Raw genomic sequence first — 5,179 nt, forward strand, 5'->3', positions numbered from 1 at the left:
GCAGGGCACCTTCCATGGCCCCTTCTCACTGTCCGAGGTAGCCCTTGCTCCATTTCTACACCCCCTCAGTACACAACAACAATGATAACCCCCTCACACAGCAGAAACACCTCGCTCTCAGTTGCTAGCTCTCACAAGGCGTTTCACGACGTACCAAAAGCTGGCCCAACAGCAACCCATGAAGCGCAAAAAGAAAAAATAATTGAGAGAGAGAGAGAGAGAGAACCAGGTTACAATGGAGAGGAGCCCCTAGCAACTACAACGTAGAACCAGTTGTTTGCAATGTCCTAGCATGTACAACGATCCTCGTGGCATTGGTCCATAGTACCGTCAAACCAAAATTAACATTAGCTCTCTACTATGGTAAACGACATATGTGTGTGGGGGGAGAGAGCCAAATCGTAGAGAGAGAGAGAGAGAGAGAGAGAGAGAGAGAGAGAGAGAGAGAGAGAGAGAGAGAGAGAGAGAGAGAGAGAGAGAGATAGTGTCAGCTCACCTTGCAACAGCGTTGTAGGCTAGCAACGCCCATTTCACTGATATAGCTTTTATAGCATAGCATAGCATGCAAGGTGAGTTGAAGGGTCAGTGATAGCATTTTCTTGCTTTCTTGCAACGCTGGTTCCTCAGCTCTCCTCGCCTCTTCTCGCAATCAGCCTGCCTTGCCTGAATGTATGACCCTCATTCATAAAGAGTATAGACATAGCCGGAATAGCTTTTGAAGACACGTGGCAGCCTGAATTTGAGCCTTGTTCATAAAGAGTATAGATGTCTTCCTTTTTTTTAGATAAACTACTAGATTGCTTCGTTAGCTATGTTCCATCGAATTGAGATCGAACAAAATATTGGAAACTGAGAGAGTAAGAGAGAGAGAGAGAGAGAGAGAGAGAGAGAGAGAGAGAGAGAGAGAGAGAGAGAGAGAGAGAGAGATTTCATGAAAGGGTGTTAGGTTTTTTTACCTGAGATTGTTTGGGATACCGATCGTCGTGGTTTAGTCGTGCAGCTCTGCATAAATTGGTTACCGATCGTAGTGCTTCAGAGGGATACCTCGCCAAAAACCACAAGGAGTGTTAAGAGTTTTGTCAAGCTCAATGTTCATGATCATACAATGTTATTAATTGTTTGTTGTTCCATTTTTTTGTTTTTAAAAAAAGGAAACATGCAAGTCTCGTTGCATGGGGGAGTTTGCACAGTCCTCCCCAGTTTTTATAATACGAGGGAACATGCCATTCCCAAGGCAGCGTGCAATTTTCAGTGTGTTCATTAACTGCATTCAGAGTGTCAAAAATCAGAAAATAATAATGTTTACTCACTGCTCGATTGAATGTCTATCGCCTATGGACTTGCTTGTATCAACGATGTTGGGCATCTCCTACACTTAACCCGCTGCAAGAGACGACATCCCTGGGAGGATGCCCTTCAAGAAGATTTTGTGCTATTGTGAGAACACCACATTTTGTATACATATCGATCAAACCACCACCAAGCATGAAATCGTACTCCCAACAAACGTTGACTAGCGATCATATCGTGAATTCTAATATCTATGGTTGTGTATGTCATTGCATCTGCTGACCTGCATGCCTTCTAGATTCCTGTGTAGGCATAGTTGATTGCGTCTGGATGAGATCCTTCTTGCGATCTGTTTTGCACAACCTGTAATCAATCCATTTCAAGAGGCAACATTCAGGAAACGAAACTCCTCAAGCACTTTTTCTGCCCATATCAGCCTCTTGCGTGGAGCTACATGCCTTCATGCATGTGTACGGGATTGCATCTGGAGAGAGGCCCTCGCTTTGCATCTGTTGAAAACAAAATAGAGCTTGCTGGCCCTACCCTTGTGGAGAAAATCATGCAATCAACACACGAAGCTCCTTGAGCACTTGCGCAAAGCCACATGCCTTGAATGAATTTGGAGAGATATACTTGCTTTGCGTCCGCTGGAAACAACCTACAGCTTTCCCATAGCACATTTGGCATACATATAGACCAAGGCATTGCTAAGCACGGAAATATTTTTCAACAGCCCCTGACTAACAATTTCAGAGTTAATTTTTAAGTCCATATCAGCATCTTGCGTATAACCACATGCAGTAAAGATGCACGCTTATGTGATTGCATCTTGAGAGAGGCCCTCGCTTTGCATCCAATGAAGACAGCCAAGAGCTTTCTGGCCCTGCTCTTATTGCAACATCCCGCAATCAATGCTGACATTCCAGATAGGAAGCTCTTGAAGCAATTTTTGTGCTCTCTCAAGCGCACCACATTTGGCATACATATCGACCAAGAGATTGCCCACATAGCTGATAAACATTAAAAAAGAGGACAGTCACATGGACGCTCGCCATGCTCTCATTGTGCACATTCTAGAATCATTGTGTTCATTGGAAGTGGTGGCATTCCGAACAGGGAGCTCCTCAAGCACTTAGTGCTTTCTCAAGCGCATCACATTTGACATACATATTGACCAAGGCAGTAATAAGCACAACATCTTTTTTCAAGACTTCGACTGATTGTGAAGTTTTCTGCCAACATCAGCGTCTTGAGTAGAGGCACATGCCTTCAAGAGGCATGTGTAGGTGATTGCACCCAGAGAGAGGCCCTCGCTTCGCATCTGTTGAAAATAGCCCAGAGCTTTCTAGCCCTGCTCTCGTTGAGTACATCTTGCAAACAATGCACTCCAAGAGGCGACGTTCTGGATAGGAAGCATCTCAAGCACTTTTTGTGCTTTCTCAAGCGCACCACATTTGACATACATATCGACCAAGACAGTGCCAAGCATGACTTCTATTTTCAACAGCCTCTGATTAGCAATATAATTGTGAATTTCTGTGCCCTGCCAGCGCCTTCAAGATGCATGCGTAGAGCGACATGCCTTCAGCATCCTGCATAGGTGATTGCATCTGGAGAGAGACCCTCACTTTGCATCTGTTGAGTGGCACACATATCGACGAAGACAAAGCCAAGCACGCTTCTTTTTTCAACAGCCTTTGAATAACAATATAATTGTGAATTTCCGTGCCCATATCAACACCTTGCGTAGAACCACATGCCTTCAAGATACATGTGTAGAGCCACATGCCTTCACCATGCTGCACAGGTGATTGCAGTTGGAGTAGAGTTTTCTGCCCTGCTGCAATCAGTGCATTCCAAGAGTCCACGATGCTCTGAAGTCACTGCGTGAAAAGCAAGGCATCGATAAAAAAAGATGCATGTGTAGGTGATTGCATCTGGAGAGAGCCCTTCGCTACGCTATGTGCCGCTGCTCTAAAATTACTGCGTGAAAGTGAGACATCGATAAAAAGATGAGCAAAGGAACGGTCATGTGCCACGTGGGAGGACGAGAAGCCAGATTTTTGCAATGCACATCTGGTCACCTTTGCAGGATCAATGACACCAGCCTCCAATAATTTCTCATACTTGTCAGTCATAGCATTGTAAAGAAGCTTCTCAATAACAACATCACCTTCAGTCCCTGCGTTATCTGCAATCAAAGCAGCAGGAGCTGGTAGAGCCTTTTGTACAATATCAGCACCGAGCTTCTCTTCAGGATCTACAATTGTGTCCTTGATACAAGGGACCGAGGCAAAAAGGTGAACAAAGGCTGCCCCTCCACCCGGAACAATATATGCCCTCTTCAATTGCAGCAAAAGTAGCATTCTTTGCATCTTCAATTCTGAGTTTCTTATCTTCCAGCTCAGTCTCTGTGGGTGCTCCCACCTTAATGACAACAACCCCACTAGAGAGCTTTGCTACTCTCTCCGACAACTTTTCTTGGTCATATACAGAGTCGGTTTCTGCAAGTTCTTTCTTGATTTGAGCAATGCGAGCTTGGATTTCATCCTTGGTGGCTGCATCGGCGATAATGGTCGTTGATTTGTTGGTCATTGTCACCTTCCGGGCAATCCCCAGCTGCTCAACAGTAATACTTTAAGGCTTCAAGCCAAGATCACTGGCTATGAACTTAGCACCAGTGATGATGGAAATATCCTGCAATAAGGCTTTCCGTCTCTCACCAAATCCTGGTGCTTTGAGAGCAGCCACTTTCACGATTCCTCTCATCTTATTCACCACCAGAGTTGCTAAACCTTCTCTTGATACATCCTCAGCAACAATCACCAAAGGAGCATTCAGCTGTGAAACTTTCTCTAGAACTGATAGAATGTCTTTGATGGTGGCTAATTTCTGATCAGTGACAAGGATTCTTGCATTATCAAATTCCACAATGAGCTAGCTTTTCCTGGTTAGTCACGAATTGAGGGGAGATATACCCCCTGTCGATCTCCATTCCTTCTTCGACTGTGATTGTCGTCTCAAAGGACGATGATGATTCAATTGACAACACACCATTTGGACCAACGTTGTCGATGGCATCAACAATCATGATACCTATGGCAACATCATTACCGGAAGAAATAGTCAATAGGGGTTCAGGAGCTGGTACTTGATTGATGATCAACTGTTCGATCATGCTTGTCTATTGATGTCAATTGTTCGTTTCAACTTGCATCTTAAGAGGAAAAGCGCAGCCATATTTGTATCAAAATGATACCTTATTGATGTCAACTGCTAGATCATACTTGCATCTCTGGAAAAGTGCAGCCATATTTGTATCAGAATGATGCATGAAGCTAATTCTCGTATCATGTCTGACATCAAAAAGAAACATGTGCATGAGGTTTATGATTCAAGTGCACCTCCTTTTAGTTCCACATGGTCTGCCAAGTGGCCTAAAGTTGCCAGCTTTCTGAAGTCCTTACTACCAGACTCTCTAATCATTGATGTTGGTTGTGGTTGAGATTTCTGTCAACAGAGAGAGGGAGAGGGAGAGAGAAGAAGAAGAAGAAGAAGGAGAGTATTTTACGTCGTAGAGAGACGGATTTTCTGTCAGCGTAGGGGAGAGAGAGAGAGAGAGAGAGAGAGAGAGAGAGAGAGAGAGAGAGAGAGAGAGAGAGAGAGAGAGAGAGAGAGAGAGAGAGTGCAAAAGCAGCTGTTTTTAGCTAGGCCACGTTTTTTTTAGAGCTTTACAGGCCCACGTTTTTAGCTTTTGAGCGAGATTAGCTGGAGCCACGTGGGCTGTTGAGGGGCCAAGGAGAGGAAAATGGACACTACGCTAACGAAGTAACAAGAAGTTGGAAACAAAAAATCCTTGTATTGCCATATATGTCCACTAGCCAAGTAC

At 44.4% G+C, this 5,179-nt stretch overlaps 1 pseudogene; it reads right to left on the reverse strand.

Annotated features, from left to right (window-relative positions):
* Positions 1–623: 623 nt before the first annotated feature.
* Positions 624–4,468, reverse strand: LOC147439277 (ruBisCO large subunit-binding protein subunit alpha-like; annotated as a pseudogene).
* Between the last annotated feature and the right edge of the window lie 711 nt (positions 4,469–5,179).

Source organism: Adiantum capillus-veneris, chromosome 16 (genome assembly GCF_014529385.1).
Source record: "Adiantum capillus-veneris isolate H3 chromosome 16, ASM1452938v2, whole genome shotgun sequence".
NCBI lineage: Eukaryota > Viridiplantae > Streptophyta > Polypodiopsida > Polypodiales > Pteridaceae > Adiantum > Adiantum capillus-veneris.